General features: G+C 58.6%; 2 protein-coding genes across 3 annotated transcripts in view; one reads left to right on the plus strand and one right to left on the minus strand.

Moving 5' to 3' along the window:
* CDHR2 (cadherin related family member 2) overlaps positions 1–20,979 on the minus strand; it is a 76,872-nt gene that overhangs the window by 43,444 nt on the left and 12,449 nt on the right. The window lies entirely within an intron of this gene.
* Positions 3,915–20,979, plus strand: part of RNF44 (ring finger protein 44) — a 38,305-nt gene continuing 21,240 nt past the window's right edge. The window contains exon 1 of the mRNA XM_073355150.2: positions 3,915–4,085. The gene's annotated coding sequence lies outside the window, so the exon portion shown is untranslated. The remainder of the gene's footprint in view (positions 4,086–20,979) is intronic.

Below are 20,979 nucleotides of genomic sequence, written 5' to 3' on the forward strand. Positions count from 1 at the left end.
GAGCGCAGAGAGCCCTGTGCCGCCACCCAGCCTGGCTGGAATGGGGCACCCTGACGGGTGGGAATGGGACAGTCTGGAAGCAGGAAGTTCAGAGCCACCCAGATCAACAGGGCCCCTCCAGGCATGCTGGAGGGTGGCAATGCCTGGCAGCCAGGTTCCCCGGCATGGCAGCGCCTGTTTGTGGGCTCGGCAGCTCTGGCCAGGGCCCTGAGAGCTCAGGGAAATCCCATTGCTAGCCCCTCTGGGGGCAGCCAACCCCTAGCCTGGGGCCCAGGCTCTGAGAGGAGGGAGCTGCTCCCTTTACCTCAATGGGACGGTCACTCTGAGCCCACATGACGACGGCCCATGGCAGTGGTTACCTATTGCACCCCATATTCTCCCAGGGGGTTGCCTCCCCTCCAGCCCCAGCCCACATCCCTGACAGCCCCGTTCCCAGTGCCGCAGCCTCCAGCGCCCCGACAGCTTCAAAGGCCCCGTTAGGGGTTTTCAAGACAACCCCGTGCAGCACACTGGCAGTGCAAGAGCCAAGTGACCCCCAGAGGCTGGGGACCCCAGGGATGTCGCAGGTTTGGGGTGAGCGATACCACCCCCAAAGGCTGACTGTGCCCCAGCCCAGCCACCTGGCCACAGCATACACGGGGCCTTGGTGATAACTCCCCATGGCAGCCCCATGGAGCCTCCAGCACCCCCGTCCCTCCTGCTTCCCAGCCAGAAACAGGCCGGGGCAGCTTCCCCAGGCTCCCCCACCTCTGACAACAGACCAGGAAGCCAGGAGCAGCCAGCACCCTCCAGAGGCGTGCTAGGGAGCCCCCACCCCTCCCCCCGGGCCAGCCCCAGTCACTCACACCTGCCCCTGAGTCCCGCCTCTGGGAATGGTCATTGCCAGGTGCTGGCCTGACCCCTTTCCTTCCCCCTCCCCCACCACGTCTCTGGGCATCCTGGCACAGGCTCTTCCAGCCCCCCCTCAGCTCCCAGGGGGAAGATATCAGAGGGAATGACCCAAATGCAGCCAGAAGGCCTCCGCTCTCATTTGGGCACCATATTAAGAGCGAGATTTCCCCGCGTGCCCAGCTCTGCTGTGACACTGATGGATGCACCTGAGAGCACCACACCTTGTGGACCTGGCATGGACCCACCTAGCGTCCTCCCTGGGCTCTGCTGCTGGGGAGGAGGGCATGCACTCTGCCCCTTCAGAGCCCGGCCCGCCCTGTGCCATCCCAGGTTATTTTCTGACGTTATCACCATAGTTTGGAAACCAACCAACTAGCCAATCAATAAACAAGAGAGTGGAGACGTCAGGGTGTCCAAAGGGCACGGGGATGCAGAAGGAATCCCCACCCTGGGCAATAGGCTGCCCCAGGAAGGGCAGGGCGGCCAACAGAGGCTGTGGGCCAGAGTCGGTGTCTGACTTCAGCACCAAGAGCCCCCTCTGACTTGCTGCAGGGTCCTGGGGCCAGGCCAGGCCACATTCCTTGGGGATCCGCAGCCCATAACATGGGAAGCGGCCACCCCATTCGAGGGCTGTGGGTGCCACCAAGAGCATTTCCCTGGCCCCAGGTGCGGCCCAGCATGCTGCTGGAAGGTGCATCTGCCATGTCTTCCCCTGGCACCAGGTGCCAGCAGACTGTGGGGCTGCGCCAGCCTGGACAGCTTGGCTGGTTGCTCTGTGGGGTTTGCCCACGGGACTCAGGGTGAGCAGCCCCACCCCTAGCAGGGAGATGCCGAAAGGGCAGGGCTTGGACCGACAGCCTGCCCCGCCGCTCCAGCCCGACACCTTGCAGCTGTGCCCAGGGCAAGGGTGTCCCCAGGGACCCAGCAGCAGCTGGTTGCCCATGTGCTCCAGCAGTGTGTTGGGGGCTGGCAGGCAGTCACAGCTAGTTACTAACAAATGTCCCGCACTGTGAACAGAACAACTGCCCCCTCCCCAGTGCCTGCTGCCATGCTGGGCGTCAGGCCTCGCATGCCAGGCTGCGTCCCCCAGCCTCGCAGGATTGCCTGCTCCGGTGTGCTGGAGGCTCTGGGTGGCTGGAGTGCCGCCCTGCAGGGTGCTGCTCTCACCTGCCTGGAGCCCCACACACCTGGGGGGGGCTCGTGCCCATGTGCTGGGCTGGGCTCTTACTCACCCCTGGCATAGAGGGCTGGGCCATGGGCAGGAGTCTTGCCCTGAGTCCAGTTACAGCTCTGCTCTGCCTGAGTAGTCGGGTAGTCGGGTGCCAAGGGGGGTACCTAGCTGGGGGAGCAGGCACTGCAGTGGGCTGTGCAGCCCCCAGGGAGGGCAGACACCAGGCTAACATGCAGCTGTGGATATTACGCCAGGTGGCTTGGAGGTGCTTCCTGGAACCCACAGATCCTGGCACCCCCTGGCAGCACCCCTATTGGGGATACTATGGAACTCCCTCCCTCACCCTCTGTCCCTGCCTGCTCTGAAAAGCAGGGAACGTTCACACCAAAGGCTGCTCTCTGGGGCGAGGGGCCCCCTGAGCCGCACGCCAGGGCACTGGGGAAAGCCGTTGCTTCCGGGCAGCAGAGAGCTGAGAATCTGGGTCCCTTCCGGAACCTAGCTTGGGGGCCTGGGGAGCCCACTGGGGGCAGGGAAAGGAGGTATTGTGGCAGTTCCCTGGACTGCACTATACAGGGAGTCAAACTACACAATCACATTGGTCCCACCTGGCCTGGTAATCTATGGGGGTCAAAGCAGAGCTGCCCCTCTCTGCTGGGTGCGCCTAAGAGTGACCTCCAGTGAGCCCCTCCTCCCCATCTTCATTCCCCTTTGCCCATGGAGACCCCTGTGCTTGGCACCTTGGCCTGCCTGGAGGTGCTCCAGGCTGCCCTGGGAGGCTGGTCGCAGGGCTGAGCCATGTGAGGGGCTCCCACTCTGCAAAATCCCTGCTGCTCTTGCTACATATTTAACTTTAAAAAGCATTTGTTACATTAGTACAGGGCATCAGGACACCTGGGTTCTAGGTCCAGTTCTGGGAGGAGAGTACAATGTAGTGGTCACAGGCATGGCTGGAAATCAGGCCTCCACCACAGACTCATTGTGGGACCTGGGACAGAGCCCATCCCTGTCTCCGTGCCTCAGTTTCTCCATCTGGGAAATGGGCATAAAGGTCCTGACCAGCCCAAGATCCAAGATAACATGTTTCTTCCTGCAGGCTAAGGTAACTTGGTGTGAGGTGAAGCAGCAGCCACATCAAGCCCTTCTTGGGCAGCCTGGAGGCTGGGACTCTCCGATTGCTCACATATTGCCATGGGCACCTTGCTGAACAGACAGCTTTCCTGGCACCTGGCTCCGCTGATGTTTGTGCCAGGCGTCTCCAGGCTGGTCCGGTGCTACCCCAGGCAGCGTCCCCCTTGCAGAGCCTGGCTCCCAGCGAGGGTAGCTTTGGTGACTTTGGGGTTTGCCCTCCTGCCCTTGGCCCATTACCAGCTGTGTCTCCTTGGCAGGGCAGTGCAGTGGGGTACCCAGTGCAATGGGGACGCCCTGCGCTGGGCATGCTGTGAACCCCCCCTTTGGGCTCAAGGGGCATAGTGCTTAGGTGAATTGTGGCCCCTGCTTTGGTTCTGGGGGGCCCCCTCCCCTGGGAGGGTCTGTGCTTCACCACGGCGTGGGTTAAAGGGCACCACGTTTGGGTGCATTAGGGCCCCAGCTCTGGCTGCCCGCTTGCCCCGTGGGGGCTGAGAGGCGCCGGCTGTGGGTGCAGCCTGTCCTCCCGAGCGCAGGGCTCCGCCGAGCAGGATTTGGGGGGCAGCCTTTAGGCACGTTACGGCCCCGGCCCCGGCCCCAGGAGGTTGTGAGGCGCAGCCTTTAGGCGCACTACGGCCCCGCCCTGGTTTGCCCCGAGCTCCCCCTCTCCTTGCCCTGGTGGAGCGGGCCGCGGACTGGTCCATTCGTGCCGCGGGGGGGAGGCTGCTCCTGCGTGCGGCGCGGCCGGTTCCATCGGCGGCGGCCCGGGGGGGCCGCGGCACCATGGGGCGGGGCTGAGCGCTGGGCCCGAGGAGCCAGCGCCAGGCAGCTGCACCGCGCCCGCGGCCTCCAGCGCCCGGGCCATGCGAGTGGGCTGAGCCCGGCCGGCCGGCGGCAGGTAGGGACCCCGGGCGGCGGCCTCGCTCCCTGCCCGCCGTGGGGCGGCTTGGCCAGGGGCCTGCGGGCTCTGGAGGGGGGAGCCCGGGGCGGCGGGGGGGGTGGGTGGGTGGGTGGGTGGGGGTGCGCGCACGCGCACACGCGCACCGGGGGGTAGGTGCAGGCACAGCCCGGGGCGGGGGGGAGGTGCACACAATCACACACACACACAATCACACACACACACACACACACACACACACACAATCACACACACACGCACACACAGCCCGGGGCGGGGGGGCGGGCGGGGGGAGGTGCACACAATCACACACACACACAATCACACACACACACACACAGCCCGGGGCGGGGGGAGGCGCACACACACACACACACACACACACAGACACACACACACAGAGCCCGGCGGGGGGGAGGTGCGCGCACACACAATCACACACACACACAATCACACACACACGCACACACAGCCCGGGGCGGGGGGAGGCAGACCGAAAGAGCGGCCACACTAGGTCAGCCCAGCGGTCCTATCAACCCTGCGTCCTGTCTCTGACAGCGGGCAGTGCCAGGCGCTTCCGAGGGAGCGAAGGGAACGGGGCGATTACCGAGCGATCCCTCCCGTCGTCCAGTGCCAGGTTCCGGCCGACAGGCAGAGCCCGTGGTCGTGGGTGTGGAGGGCAGGAAGGGGGTGGGTCAGTGGTTTATCTCTCTCCTGCTGTCTGGGATGCGGGGACAGGTGCTCCCGGGCAGGGGGCTGGCGTCGCAGGGAAGGTCCCTGCTGGGCAGGGTCCCTGCTGGTGACTTTGTTCGGATCAGGGTATAGCGCAAAGGGGCTGCAGGGGGAGGGGTCCAGGTGTAGGCAGCGCCCGGGGCAGCAGGGAAGGGGACCAGGGGGAGGCAGTGCCTGCGGCTGGGGGTGCATTGAGGTTACTCTGTCTCTCTGTAGAGGCTGGTTACCTGAGCCCCTGTAAAAGGGGAAAAGCCTCGGGCTGGCGGATGGGAGGTGGTAACTAGCCACATGGCAGGCTGAGCTAGGCCAAGGGCTCTTGTTGCCATGTACTAGCGTAGCTCAGCTTGGACAGTCTGCTGACTCTTGCTGCATGCCCCTGCTGCAGGCTGTCGGACCAGGGCTGCTAGCCAGTGGCTCCTGGGGCAGGGATTCTGACCCTGGCCACTATGGCCTGCTGGTGATTCTGGGGCTGGCAGCTGGAGCTGGAGTCCTGGGATCGAAGCAGGTGGAATTATCATCATCAGGTGTTCCTACGGCGGCAGCCCCAAAGGGCCTGACCCAGGTCGCAGCCCCAGTGCACTGGTGCTGCACAAGTGTCTAGTGACAGATGGCCCTTGCCCTGGATTGCTGGCTTGGCACCGGGGGCCCGCACAGCCCTGGCTTGCCTCTTTAAACACATTTCCTCTCGTGTCACTCTCCCCTGGGGACGGGCTGCCCAGTTCAGCTGCTTGTTTGGCCCTTGCCTTTCGCTCCGCTTAGACATTGGGACCAGTCAGCCTGGCTCACGAGTTCTCGGGTGTTGCTGCCGGGCTGCAGCTTGGAGATTCTGAGTGCTGCAGGGGACTTCAGGTTTTCTCCTGGCACCCATCACCGTGGTATCGGAGCATGTCCCCATTACCAGCCGGGCATCACGAGGTCCCTAGTGGGTTTCAAGGCATCTTTGGCTCTCAGTGCTGCCCTGCATACAGGAGGCTTTGTGTGGGGTCATTTTGGGGGGGTGTTGAATACTGCACAGGGGTCCCAAACTCTGCCCAGCCAGGGGCTGTGTTGGCAGCTTGCATGGTGCGCGGTCTCTGAGTTTAACGTAACGTGCTGGTCCCAGGTCCTAGACCTTGCTCTGAGGGGACTGGCTTGCATCTCCATAGGCACGTTGCATGTGGGGATTTAGTCTCGTCAGGCGGAAGTTCTGCATTGTAGACCTAAGTTGGACTTTATTCACTCCAGTGTGACGTCATCTCTTAAGCCGTGCTGCTGGGGGAAGTAGCTACGATGCTCCTTGCAGCTCCTGACAAACCCTGTGCTAGAACAGGGTGCCGTGAACGGGCCACTGTAAACCCTGCACCTGAGATCACCTTTCTCCCAGGCTGGGTCCACCCCTGTGAGTGGGCAGCTCCCTGAGGGGGTGGGGGCTGTACGATGGACCCTGGGCAGGCCGGAAGCTGCAGAGCTGCCAGCCCGGGTAGCAGAGTTGAATAGGATGCACACTCCAGAATTGTTTTACTTGAAAGGGTTCTGCAAGAGAAATGACTGAGGGAGGGCTTGCGTTTCCAGTTGCAGATCTGTTCTCAGACAGCCTCTGTCAGGCTGCTGAGCCTGGCTGTGGCTGGCTGTTCTTGAAAAATGGCTCAGCCGGGTTCGCTTATTCACCTGGTTACCCTGCGAGGCGACAGGACTCCCCGCCCCTCGGACTCCCCCATTCTGTAGGCTCAAGGCAGCCTGGCCTTTCCCTATGGAGGCAGGTTGGTTAGGGTGACACCCCCAGTTCAGCTCCAGCTTTTAAAACTGGTTCTCATCTGATGGAAGGGTCTCCAAACTTTACTTGCCGCCCGCCCCCCCCTTCAGTCCCTGAGGAATTTAAAGGACACTTTGTGCAAGACCTGGTGAAACACAGAGCTCCCTCTTCTGGTTCAACAGGAGCAGTCCGCTAAGAGTTCTTACCCCAGAGCTGGGGGGAACTTGCTTTCTCTACTGAAGTTACTAATTTTCAGCTCCACTCAAACCCCAGGAAAATGTTTTGTCAAATGGCGAAGGAGCAGACGTGACGGGGGGGTTGGGGTGGGAATCTTGGTTCTAAGCACCTGGCAAGCATTGCCACTAGCAGTGAGGCTTACAAAGAAATACATGGAACGCAACAGAAAAACTGCCGGGCAATTGTTCTCTAGCCTGCCAGGGCATATAACGCACTTTGCAGCCAGCATCCATCCGTAGTTCTCTGATTACTTGTATGCGGTGTATGGGGGGGGGGGTTCGCACCTAGGGACTCATGGGGGGTGAGGGGAGAGAAGTGTAGGTCATTAGCTTATTAAATACAGTGTTTAAAGGCCTAGTCAATGAGCAGTGGATTCTAGCGAGCCCGGCCCAGGCCACGTGCAGAGTAAATCATTCTGGCTGTTTTTTTCTAGAAGTGGAAATTCCACTGGCTAAACCTGGTCGCCAGTGTGAGCTAAACGGTGCCAAAGCAGAAGCGCTGTGTTGTTCTTGCCAACTGCTCTGCCCTGTCCCCTCTGTTGTGGGCAGCGCTGCCATCCCCAGGCTGAAGGAATCGTCACGCTCCCCCGGCTCCTTTCTCCGCCACATCCTGAAAACCCGACTCTTCCTCTCCACTCTGGCAGCTGAAATGCTTGTTGGACCTGCTTGCCATAATCGCTGCGCTCTCTGGCCTCCTGGCTCTCCCCGCAGTCTGCCCAAACCCAGAGCTGCTAATGCGACAGGCTGGGGTGATTCCCATAGCCCCTTTGACCCATTGTCCGCACCCCCATGGCCACCTCCTGGGTCCTGTCTCTAGTGGTGTCCCACGTTGCTGTGGTAATGATGCCAGCCTCGCTGCCTGACTCTCACTCCTATCTGTGTGCCTGCTGCTGCCATGCACGGAGCTCCCCCTCCCAGCCCGCCCTGCAGACAGACTCCTCCTGGGCCGCCCACAAGCACTGACCCAAGAGAAGAGGAGGAGGTCAAACTGCCACTGTCCTCTGAGTCGCCCCAGGGTGTCCGTCTCTCAGGCTGAACTGGGGCACCTCATCCTGGGGAGGCATGCAGCCTGGTTTCTGGACACCATCCCGCCCAGGCTTCCTGGATGAGGATGAGCTCGAGAGGACCAACTCTTGGTCCCTGTGATTCACACTCTGCACTAGCTCTGCACCCCTCCGTTTCCCCAGCCCCTCCTTCTCAGGATAATAGGAGTACAGAATTGATGCAGGCCTGCCCTTTACTAGCTCTTGTCAGAGGGAGAGCGAGCTGGTTTCTTATGCCACTGCAGTGCTTTGTGGGTAATTATGCACATTGCTATGAAAATAATAAGGCTGGCTTCATAGCGGTGTCTAAAAATACGACTAATGCAGCAAGCTGGTTGAGGTGCCTTTGTTTGTCACCTTTGGGTGTTTGCTTTGCAGCCAGCCTCGCCGTGGGAAGCTGCCCTCTGTGCAGCTGAGTCTCTTGGGGTGGGATTTGGGCTTTTAGATGAATTCTGGCCCCGCTTCGAATCTTGTTTCCAAGGGGCAGCAGAGGCCCTCAGGTGGCACTTCCGGTGGGATCGGTGCAGGAGTCTCTCCTGGGGTGAGTCCAGGAGAGCGTGGTGAGGGCGGGAGATTCTTGTGAGCGACTTGTTCCCCTCCTGGGGGAGCTGGTGACGGGATAGGGAGCCTTTCTTCCCCAACCTGAATCCAGCCCAGAGCAGCAGTGACCAGTGGTGATCCCCATCTGTTTGGGAACCTATATGAGATGAGTAGGATCCTAGTGGCTGGGTGCCCACCTGGCACAGACCATGGCCAGGACTGGCTCCGATTGGCCCTCTGGCAATGTTTGAATGGAGCGTGAAGGTGATGCTGGCCAGCGAGCTCTTTGGGGCTTAGGTGGCTGGCAGCTGTAGTTTGGCTTAAGGGCACCTGGCCCCACCCGATTCCCTGTTTTGGACATTCTGCATCCGGTCAGAGCAAAGCACCAGGGCAGGGAGCTAGAAACTGCCGGGCTGGGCCAACCCCAAGGCAGAAACCCCTGCATCTCTTATTTTGTTACTGCCCCAAAGCACATGGGTAGGGTTGTCAGTTTTGGTTGGACGTATTCCTGGAGGTTTTGTTACATGACATAATCCTTAATTAAAGATTAACTTTTAATTCCAGGAGACGCCAGGACAATCCTGGAGGGTTGGCAACCCTGCACATGGGCTGCCTCTGACTACTGATGAGGCACTTTTGCTTCCCCAGGAGCGTGTGCCCTGATCTTGGAGTTGGCGCTGTGTGGTGGCTGGGGCTGGTATCTGTACGGCCACACGGAGAACTCGGAGCTCGTGCTCAGCAGGGCTGAGCAAAACCACAAAGGTCTTCTGTTGAAACCGACTTAATGAAAGGGCTGCTGGGCTGGGGAAGTGGAGTCGGTCGGGAGCCAAGGGAGTAGAGAGAACCAAGTCGTGTGGGCTGAGTGGAATCTGCCTCTCTGGGGGCTGGCGCTGCTCGAAGTGCTTGGAGCTGGGTGGGAAGTGCGTGGTGGGAGAGGCATGGTTTCCTCTGGGCCATCTCGTCAGTCCTGGTGGCTCTGGGATTGTGAGGGGAAAGGCCTCTCAGCCTGAAAAAGAGGAGGCAGTACCCGGGCCCCTGGGCAGCTGGGCAGCTGCCCTGGGGTCCCAGAGGAGGGGGCAGGACAGTGCCGGCCCCCCAGGTGTGCTCTGAGCCTGCTGTCGCTAAGGCCCGTGGACAGCGTGAAGCTCTGGGCTGTTCTTGGCCATTGAGAGCGCTCGCGCTCAAGTCCAGCAGAGCTGAACGCTTGAGGTCGGGGCTGTCTCCACACCGGTCTCTGCTGCTCCGCAGGGTCCTTCCACCTGCTGGCGGGAGTCGGGAACTCCCACGCTGTAATAAAGGAGAGATTGCCAGGGAGCGGTGAGTGCCATCTGGAGCCCCCGGCAGGTCTGGTGACCTGAGCGGCATGCTCTCACAGGGAGAGGCCTCACACGGCAGGGCAGATGCAGAGCTCTGGGGAACAGCAGGAAACGGTGCTGCTGTGCTCTCCGGTTTGCAAGCTGAGCACCTTCCGGTTCTTGCACAATGAGGTTAGAGCAGCATCCAGCTGAGGCCAGCGCCTTTCCTACCCAGTGCAGTGTTTGCTGATGCCTAGATTCCCCGCCTGGTGTTTGCAGACCTGGTCGCCTGGTGGGAATAAGCATTCCCCAGCAGTGCCCTTCAGCACTCCAGGGCCAGGCTGGCTGGCCCCATGCGAGTGCCGGGTGGTGTGTTGTCACGGAGTCCCCGGGCGATGCTCTGGAACTGCTCCCCATGAAGCCAGTCAGGACTCTGGGGTAGTCGCCTTTCTGTGAGCAGCCTGTCTTCAGGACACACAGCTCACACAGCTTCCACCTTCCTGGGTCTGACCTCGGAGCATTCAGCATCCTCTGCCCCTCCGTGTGCTTCCCCCCAGCGAGTCCGCTCAGGCAGGGCTCCTGGGGAAGCCAGAGGGTCCTGCACCCCAACTTCGCAGTCAGACGTGACTCTCAGCCAGCCAGTAAAACAGAAGGTTTATTAGACGACAGGAACATGGTCTAAAACAGAGCTTGCAGGTGCAGAGAACGGGACCCCTCAGCTGGGTCCATTCTGGGGGGGCAGTGAGCCAGACAACCACGTCTGCCCTTCACTCCATGTCCCAGCCAGCCCCAAACTGAAACTCCCTCCAGCCCCTCCTCCTCTGGGCTTTGTTCCTTTCCCGGGCCAGGTGGTCACCTGATTCCTTTGTTCTCCAACCCTTTAGCTCTCACCTCGCAGGGGGGAAGGGCCCAGGCCATCAGTTGCCAGGAAACAGGGTGTCGGCCATTCTCTGTGTCCAGACTCCTGCACACACCGGCCCTCTAGGGCTCTGCAATGATCATACACCCTTACCCCACCCCCTAGATACTTAAGAACTGCATAGGGGAAACTGAGGCACCCCCACAATATTCGGAGGAAACATTAAGAACAGGCCCACTTCGTCACATCTCTCCCCCCTTCGAGATCGAACTGAGCGGGGTCACTTTACCCGGTGACCTGGGGAAGTTCGAAGCCACCAATGTTCCCATGGATGCCCCAGCATCTCTCCCATTCCTTGGTAGGAGTTACACCAGGCCCTTCCAGTTTCACGCCCTCCCTTAGGTCGGGGGTGGTCGATAGCACTAGCAGGCTGCATGTGGTAAGGTTTCTGCAGCCCATGCCCTTTGGCCACCCCAAAACCCCAGGGGGTCAAACTGGGATTGGGTTTTCTCCGAGTGCTCCAGTCTGGAGGGCTGCAATTCGGGCTCTCTTGGTTAAGGGCCCCCATCTTGACCTGGGCCACATACTGTTCACTTACAGAACTAGCATGGAGACATCCCTTTCTCCACAACCTTGTCTCCCCAACAAGCTGGCCAAACACAGCCACTTGGTTATAGGACGGTGTACCTTTCTTAACAGCTTTCACTCCATCTGAGACCTTCTCAAAGCTATCCACACTGGATCTTTCAACAGGAAAGTCAGTGGATCCATTCACAACAGAAAATTTCTGGCTGTTAGGAACTGAAACTTTCTTGATTAAATCATTTTCACACCCTTCAGTTGCAGTAAACTGCTTGCAAAGACTCCATGAGGATTCCTTTCCCAAGGGCTTTTCTATGCAACAATTCACCCCTCCCAGAAATTCTGCTCTTACCCTCTTTACCTAGGGCTTGCTCTAGGGGAACACTTTCCTGAGCAACAACAGACTCTTTCTGGGTCTCCCTTACATCCAGAATCACCTCTGGCCCATCCGGTGGATTCCTACATAATCCCCTTTGAGGCAAACTTACAGACTTCCTAGATAAAAGGTTAGAAGCATTCTCCTTCCCTTTGCCACACACAAGTTCAGGAATCTTTTCCTTCTTGCTACAGGTTTCCACACCCTCAGTAGGTAACACAATCACACACCTTCATGCTCTCCTTGTGCCCTGGCTAGGATCTCACCCTGATTAGACAGAGTTGCTCCACCCTTTCCAACAACACACTAGCAACAGGCAAAATACAAGCACCAGAATTGTCTGGTCTCTGGGATTTTACATAGACCCTAACTGGATGCGACCTAGTTACAGGGCCATTCTCCCGAGCAAACAGAAACTTAGGACCCTTCCCTTCCTGGGCTTTAGCTGAATCCAGAACCAGCTCTGAGACAACTGCACGACCCTCAACCATCACAGGCTGAAAGGCCCCTTCTGTCTGCTCCACAGACAAAGAAGAGCCGGACACACTTTCTCCTTTACCAGACACACAGGTTGGGATCTCATTCCCTTTGTCCCAGCACACAAGGCTGGTCACAGACAACTGCTTGGAGATCAGGGTAGCTCCCTCCATAGGCAAGTCAATACCCCTGACAGACAGAGACCCATTTCCTTCACTGTCCCAATTCTCCACCCAGCTAACAGGTAAGGTCCAGGGACACTCATCTTCCACTCTCCTCGCCTTCCCACCCTGCTGACTGGACACAGCCATCAGATCACAAGGCTGCCTAGGCTCATCCAAACTTTCCTTACCAAGCACCTTGCCACTCCCCACAGATCCCCTGCCCTGCCTGTGTCTCCCCCCACTCTGCTGGGGTCTCAGCTCCCACTGTGCTCAGCGCTGCCCTTGCTGTCCCAGTGGGGGCAGGCCACTGCTTTCCTCAATGCATCAGAGCCAGCGAGAGTCCCCACTCTGGTGTGCAAGGGGGCAGGGAGCATCTCTCTGTCCCACCCAGCCCCAGGGGTCTGGTTACAGGCAGGCAGGTATCCTGAGCCTAGCGGCTCCTCCCTGCTGCCAGCCAGGTCATCTGCATTTTCACTGACCATTTCCCTCTCCGCCGATTGGTTCCCTGGATTCAAATTCAAACCCTTGGCAGTTACAGGAACAGGGCCTGGATCCTGTCCCAAAGAGACACAGTCACCCCACAACAGGGTCTCGCAGCTGGTGTCCTGGGGCACCCCAACGACCAGCCAGCCCCACCCCTCCTGGGTCTGCACAGGGATCTGGAACCATAGGGAAGGCGAGGGGCTTCGTCCCTGGGACCCTCACCCAGCTCACAGCGCCCCTCAGCATCTGAGGCTGCACCACCCAGGGTCTGACACCAGTTCTCTCTGTCCCAGGATCTCGCCACCCCAGGAATGTCTCCCCATTGACCATCACCTTCTGCTCCCACTGGGGGTCCGAGGGGCCTGGCCCCAGGAAACTCCACACAGACATATAGGTTGGGGTCAGGAGTGGGAGCGTGTCCACCTCCCCACCCATCTGGCTGATGGAGTCTGTGGCCTTGGGACCCAGCAAGGGAGCTAGACACCGGGGCTTTTCCGCAGGGTCCCCCTGGTTCAAATCGCCAGCCTGCTCAAAGGCAGTGAGGTGGGCATCCACACCCCCCCCTCCTTAACTAGGGGCAGCAATTTAGTCTCGAGGTTCCCTGCGGAACTGGCTCCCCGGGGTCTATCCCCACTCACCCCGGGGAGGTCCCCTAGGCCTCTCCACCCCACCACCGCCAGTTCATGCTGCTGCTGCTTCTGCAGCTCTTTCTCGGGCTCTCGCTGTCTCCCACAGTCCTCTTGCTCTCTCGGACTCAGCTCCAATCCCGTCCATCTCCGATCCCCCGATGGGGAACCCGATCGTGAAGACCCCCGTCTGGTCGGGGACAGGAGTCTTGGCGATGCCTGGCTACCACTCCAGCTGCTCCCAGATCCTGCTATAGCCCCATTGGGGGTCAGGAATCTGTTCCTTAGAGCGGTCATCCTCCTCCAGCCGCACGATGAACTGTGCTTTGGTGAACTTTCCAACGCTCAACCCTCTCTTTTTGCACAGGGTTACAATGTCCTTCTTAAGGAGACGGGGACAGACCATCACTCCGCTCCTCCCAAGGTGTTGTGGACTCACAGGCCCGTGTGTTCTCAGCTCCCCACGGTTTCCAGGGAGAACCCCTAGTGTGCCAGCCCTTCTCGAGGTCACCACCTCTTTGCCAGGGTCGAGCTGCAGACTCCTCCGCCCCTTGGACTGCTCGCTGCAATCCCCAGGGGAACCCTGTTACTGCACAGTCCTTCTCGCTGGTCACACACTCCCAGGGGTTAACCGCCCCCCGAAACCGCTCCTCTCCGAGCCTTCAGCAGGCCTGGTCCTCGGCAATCCCCCTTCGTGTTACTGCTCCCCAGTCACTTACTGCAGGAAGTGCCATCCACGGGGTGCAGTACATCCCACCGCTGCCACCAGTTGTCACGGAGTCCCCGGGCGATGCTCTGGAACTGCTCCCCATGAAGCCAGTCAGGACTCTGGGGTAGTCGCCTTTCTGTGAGCAGCCTGTCTTCAGGACACACAGCTCACACAGCTTCCACCTTCCTGGGTCTGACCTCGGAGCATTCAGCATCCTCTGCCCCTCCGTGTGCTTCCCCCCAGCGAGTCCGCTCAGGCAGGGCTCCTGGGGAAGCCAGAGGGTCCTGCACCCCAACTTCGCAGTCAGACGTGACTCTCAGCCAGCCAGTAAAACAGAAGGTATATTAGACGACAGGAACATGGTCTAAAACAGAGCTTGCAGGTGCAGAGAACGGGACCCCTCAGCTGGGTCCATTCTGGGGGGGCAGTGAGCCAGACAACCACGTCTGCCCTTCACTCCATGTCCCAGCCAGCCCCAAACTGAAACTCCCTCCAGCCCCTCCTCCTCTGGGCTTTGTTCCTTTCCCGGGCCAGGTGGTCACCTGATTCCTTTGTTCTCCAACCCTTTAGCTCTCACCTCGCAGGGGGGAAGGGCCCAGGCCATCAGTTGCCAGGAAACAGGGTGTCGGCCATTCTCTGTGTCCAGACTCCTGCACACACCGGCCCTCTAGGGCTCTGCAATGATCATACACCCTTACCCCACCCCCTAGATACTTAAGAACTGCATAGGGGAAACTGAGGCACCCCCACAATATTCGGAGGAAACATTAAGAACAGGCCCACTTCGTCACATGTGTGTGTTAGCACTCCCTGCGCTGGAGTGTGAATGGTGTGTCCTCTGCTCATGGCCACCACTACATCTGCCTTGTAAAGCAGCGCGTAGATGGCGGTCCCTGGCTGGAGCAGTAAAACCTGCTGCCTCGGACTGCCCTGGTTTATGGCTCCCATTCATGGAGCACATGGAATAAATAAAGAGGAAAGAGACTTTTAAAATCCCCATTGATTTGTGCAGTGGAAGTTGCTACTGCTGTGACAGGAGTGTGTCTGTGGCTTTGCCTGTGTGGGCCATGGGCTCTGTGCTGGGGAACTGGTTGGGCTGGGAGCCCAGAGACAGCTAATGAAATTGGGGTGATGGAGTTTTGTTTGAAATGGAAGAGAGTTCATAGGGAATTGAATTACCCCTGTTAGAGGAATGCAGCAGTGATTACCAGGGGGGCTGAGGGCTCTTCCTGCAGGTGCCTGGCCCTGGTGGGCTGTTCTGGGCAGCGCTTGGTGGCTGTGCGAGTGGTTCTGTGATTAAAGCAGAATCACCTGTTGTTAAAAAGCCAATACGGGACGTTCCCCTAATTCAGCTAGGATGTGACTGATCTGCCCAAAACCTTGGCCCACGGGGGCTGGATTAGGGTGGGAAGGAAAAGCAGCCCCGTGCAGTGAGCTAGGCGGGCTCTAGAAAAGTGGGGTTCTGACTTTTCCAATAAAGGGGAAGAAAGGGGTCTCCTAAAACTACGGTTTTCGCCCCCTCCACACCTTGGCTGGCTGGACTCAAACGCCCAGTCTCTGCTGCTGATCTGGCCTCAGGGCGTCCTGCAAGCGTGGAGAAGCCACTGTCCCTGTGCTGTTTGGGTGGAGTCTTGCACACGGGAGCAGCTGCTTTTAGACACGGCTGTCCAATACAAACTGTTAGCGCTGTCACCAGTCACGATCACGGGACCTCCGCTTTGCCCAGAGACCCACAAGCTGTGTGCCAATTGGCATGCAGTATTTCTCTGAGGAGAGGTGAATTGTTGCCTGTGGTTCCGGAGCTGGCAAAGGCCTGAATCTCGAGGGCCTCGTGGGCTGGAGTATGCGCTGGGCAGTAGGAATCTGCAACTGCCTTGTGTTTGGGGAATGAGGCTAGTTGCGAATTGCTGGCTCCCCTCAGGGAAGGGCCATGGCGGGGAGTTAGGGGGTCACCCAAGGCACCCTGTCTTGGCATGTCTGTGCTTTGAAAAATGTGTGTGTGCGCATGGGGCGGGGAAGGGTTAGGTGTTGCTCTAACTTGGAATTTCCAGTTTTTTCCTAAAGAAAACGCCCACATCTGCGTCGTGCTCTCAATGCGTAGGGTATTTGCCCCGCGCAGACCCAGGGTGACGTCTGCCACTCAGTCACTGTTCTACAGCATTGGCCCAGCCATGGCAGCTCAGAGTGGCTGGAGAGGTGCTTGGTAGGGCTCTCCTCATGGCGTGGTCCTGCTCTGCAAAGCGTCTGTCTCAGATGGAGGGAGGACGGGAGTGGGGTTCCACGGTTGGGTTCCCATGATTTCTAAAGCAAATGTGCTCAGCTGACCAGGGCAAATTCTGGGAACTGCCAGCCCTGCAAACTCAGTCCGCACTCTTTCCACTGTGTGCTGTCCCGATGAATAAAGCACCTACAGTCCAAGCCCTGCCTCCCTCTCGCACCTGGGGCCCTGAGTGGCTTTGCACAGGTGTCATTTCCTGGAGCTCAGTGACCAGCAAGGAGGGACAGACTCTCTCTGAGCAAAGCAGGGCTCACAGCAGTAAAAAGCTGTGTGAACTTTTGACTCGGACACATGTGTATCATGGGGGGCGGGCCCAATCTGCGAGTGAGAAAGGGCTGCTTTTAGTTGCTCATCGCAGAGGAGCGCTGCTTGAAGCCCTGGATGAGACCGAGACCCAACCAGCTGAGGGAAATGAGGAACCAGACCCTGATCCCTGCTTAACATTGCAGCCAGGACCTCTGTGCCAGCCCATCTCTGCGCCCTGCCCCCAGCACATACATTTTCCCTGCCATCCGGGATCTGGCCGGCTGTCCATGTTTGCTGTTGGCTCGGAGTGTCTGAGGTGCTTTGCTCTTGCTGGCAGCGCTGCGGGGAACGTGGCTAACCATCGAGGTCCTTTGGCAGGAGCTGTCCCTGGGGCTGGACAGCTCCTGCGCCCTGCGCGTGTCTGTTGCCAGCGGTGCAGCAGCGCTGGCTAAAGGGGCGCTGGGAGCACTGCACGTGTGCCCTGGCAATACCTGAGGGGGCTGTAACCGAGGAACCACCCTACTTCTCCGCTGTGTCTGTGAGGTTCCTGGGTGCATGTGACAGCCCTTCGTGCGTCGGATTATCCCGTGGCCCTTCGAGCTGGCTGTCTGCGTGCCGCGTGCTCTCAGCAAAGTGCAAATGAAAATTTGGGGCAGAAGGAGAAGCAGGCTCTGAAAATCCCAGATCCCGTTGGAGCAGGTGTCTCCAGTGGAGCTACTGTCAGCTCATTTTTGGAAACTATTAGATTTCCAGTTGTCCACGTCCCTTTAAAGGGACAGAGTCAAAGGAAAGGCTTGATGCTCAAAAAACCCCCCAAACCAGCTTCCTCACTTTGTTTCTAGCGCCCTAGGTGGCTACATAGTGTTTCCACTTGTAACAAAATTACTTTTCACCACGGATGCGGTTCTCGCTCTTGGGGTTTCTGGGCTTGAGCAGTGAGACTAGGCTTCACAGCCTCACTTTACTTCCTAGGCACTAGCCCAAGGCTGCCTTGCAAATGCTGTGAGAGCCAGACAGATGTGTACAGTGAACTGTCTTGGGGACTCTGTTGTGAGCGGGGTCTGAGATCCAGCTCTTTGCCCCAGAGCCGCTCACTCTGAAGCGCCAAGGAGAGGGTGATAGGGAAAAGCATTCTGTCCTTTCTGACACCTGGGGGGTAATGTTCAGGCTAGAGTCAAAGGGCGGGTACATGGACACACAGCACTCTAGAGTTTTTCAAACTTTTTTTTTCTGGTGACCCAGTTGAAGAAAATTGTTGATGCCTGTGACCCAATGGAGCTGGGGATGAGTGATTTGGGTGTGGGAGGGGCTCAGGGCTGGGGCAGAAGGTTGGGGTATGGGGGTGAGGGCTCTGGGGTGGGGCCAGGAATGAGAGGTTCAGGGTGTGGGAGGGAGCTCTGGGCTGGCTCAGGAGGGTTGGGGTGTGGGAGGGGGTCAGGGCTGGGGGTGCAGGCTCTGGGGTGGGGCTGGGGATGAGCGGTTTGGGGTGCAGGAAGGGGCTCTGGGTTTTGCGGGGGCTGGGGCAGGGGATTGGGGCGTGGGCTTACCTTGGGAGGCTTCCGGTGAGTGGGGCAGCGGGGGTGCAGAGGCAGGCTTCCAGCCTGTCCTGGCACTGCGGACCACGCTGCACCCCGGAAGCGGCCAGCAGCAGGTCCGGCTCCTAGGCGGAGGCGTACAAGTGGCTCCACGCAACTCTTGCCCACAGGCACCGCCCCCCGCAGTTCCCATTGGCTGGTTACTGGCCAATTGGAGTCCAGAGCCGGTGCTCGGGGCAGGGGCAGTGTGTGGAGCCCCATGGTCCCCCTGCCTAGGAGCCAGACCTGCTGCTGGCCGCTTCAGGGGGTGCAGCGTGGTGTCAGAACAGGTAAGCACTAGCCTGCCTTAGCCAGGCAGCACCACCAACGTGACTTTTAATGGCCCAGTTGGCAGTGCTGACCAGATCCGCCGCAACCCAGTGTCTCCCATTCCTGGGTTGCGACCTGCAGTTTGAAAACCACTGCTCTAGAACATGGCAGTGGGTCCCGATTCTGTGCTGTGCCTCCTTGGCAGGGGGAGGGTAACAAAGGGGGTGTTATGCCACCTTGTGAGGTGCCAGGCTGTTTCAGAGGCTGGTGTTGGCCCCTAGTGTAAATGAGAACAGCCTCAGGGGCCGCATGGCATAGGGAATTGCCTAGAAAGAGGATTGCTATGACGTGGCGTGGCAAGGGGGGAGGAGACCTCTCCCAGCCCTTTGCAGACACTGGGATGGGGAGTTGTTTGCTGGAGCGACCTCGAGGCAGCATGGTCCATGGTATGTTCAAATCGAATAAAAATATATCGGCACAAGCAGACTGGCTCTGTGGCTCTGCATGCATGGACCCTCCTGAAACACGGCTGGGGGGGGCTTCAGAGAACGAGGGGTTCCCCTTGCTGTTCAAGTACCCAGGTGAGAGCTGGCTGCTGCAGCGTCTGACTTGCTGGGGACACGAAGTCCCAGGCCACAGGGATATGGTGACCTTGGGACAAGTGAAGAAAGAGAAGGTGTCTGTGTGTGTGTGTGTGTGGGGGGGGAGCTTGTGGGTTTTTTCTTTCGTATTAATATCTGTCCTGTGAGTATTGCTGCAGCTGTCAGTTTGGGGGTGAGTGGGAGGTGGGCAGTCAAAGCCGAGCTGTCCTGCCTGTACTGTCAGGGAAGATCACTGCACCAAGTTGAGTGGAGAGGGAGCACTGTGGGGGAAGTGGCTTATCCTGGGGCAGCTAAGCAAGGCTGCGTTGGTGCAGCCCCTGGAGCTTGTGACAGGTCTTGGGATAGGAAGAGCGTCTCTGCCCTGCGCGCTCTAGGAGTATGTCTACACTGCAGATAAGAACTCGTGGCTGGCCCTTGTCAGCTGACTTGGGCTCATGGGGCTTGGAGCTGTTCAACTGCAGTGTAGACATTTGGGCTCAGGGACCCCGGGAGGGACTGAGAGCTTGAATGTCTACACCACAGTTAAGCAACCCCTTAGCCCAAGCCCCACAATCCCGAGTCAGTTGACACGGGCCAGCCATGGGTATTTAAGTGCAGTGTAGACATACGTGGAAGGATTTATGGGCTTGGGTAGCCAACCGCTTTGTTTGCTTTCTGGACAGGCAGTTTCTGAGCTTGGCTGTTGGCTGCTGAGGGTTTTTTCCCCGCTCTCTGCTCCTGGAGAAGAAACCAAAATGAGCCTGAGCAAAAATTGTTAGCAGCCAGGAGGTTTTGGGGAGGATCAGGGAAGAGAATTCTTAAGGGAGATGCACTGAACCCACCCAATCTAATCCTACTACAGACCTGACCTATATCTAGGTCAAGGGAAGCGGTACATGTCTGCAGCAGCAGATGGTGTCTTAAAGAGGTTGGACTCCAGGAGGTTTGGATTTAGGCGACCAGGGAGAGGACGGGCTGTATCTTTACTCACGCTGCAAAGCAGCCGGTGAGGGCCTGTGACGTCTCCTTGGAGGAAGTGTTGGCATGCACAGCCGCAGCATGGTAAGAGTTGCCTGGTGAGCTCCCACAGGCTGTGGTGTGCTGTCGTGAGCACAGCCTTTGGGAATGGTGGGTCTTGAGGCAAGTCACAGACTTACAAGCAAGGTGTGGGTCAGATTAAATAAAGAAGGCTGGGGAAGGAGACTGGGGCCCTTGTGATTGGTGTTGGAATTTCTCCCAGCCCAGCTCAGTACTGACCAAAAGTTGCCGCCCTCTGATCATCTGCTGGGGCGGAGGTGAGAGAGGCTGAGGGCCCCACTACCTGCTGATCCAATCTCCATGTTGCAAAGTCGCTGGTACTTGTTGGCCGCCTCGGCACAGAGGCCAAGGGTAGAATGGGAGCACAGAGGCTGAACTCCCTTGACCTCCAGGGCAGGGTGCGGTATGTTGGTGAATACGTGTGACACTTACATGCCTGCTGTTTGCACCTGCCCTGGAGGTCGGTTAGAGGCCTTTGCTCCCTGTGGTTGCCACTCGGGTACCTTTCATCAGCACTAAATTCACTTCAGTAATGAAGCTCCCATGGGAGGGGTGGGAACATATGTTCTCTGGCTCCGCAAGTATGTACCCAGTTTAGACAGAAACTGCCAATTGGAAGGTCGCATGGCTGGCAGCGGACACCATTATATTTAGTGGGGTGCCTACCCCAAGAGTAATGGTTAAATCTTTGCTACAGTTCTACAGATCTGCCTGCTGCAGGGGACTTGAACTGTCCCCTGACCCTTCCCAGCTCTCTGTCTATCATGAATGCTATTTGCTGGGGTTCCGTTTGGTGTGAATGACACTTGAAGACGGTGGGGATGCTGAGCAATGAGGCTATCTGCCTTAGGGGACTCGGACAGGGACCTGATGACAGAGGGCCCAGTGTTGCTCAGTAGAACTGCCGGGGTGTCTCAGGTACGTGGAGTCCATCATGTTTTCGATCTGGAATTGGAACCACTAAAATATTTTGGCTGTTTTTGAAACCTAGCTTGTCTCGAGTGAACTCTGGACTGTGCGGTATAAGATGGGATTGTGATGTCAGGAGTGACC

The sequence above is a fragment of the Lepidochelys kempii genome, chromosome 8 (genome assembly GCF_965140285.1).
Source record: "Lepidochelys kempii isolate rLepKem1 chromosome 8, rLepKem1.hap1, whole genome shotgun sequence".
NCBI lineage: Eukaryota > Metazoa > Chordata > Testudines > Cheloniidae > Lepidochelys > Lepidochelys kempii.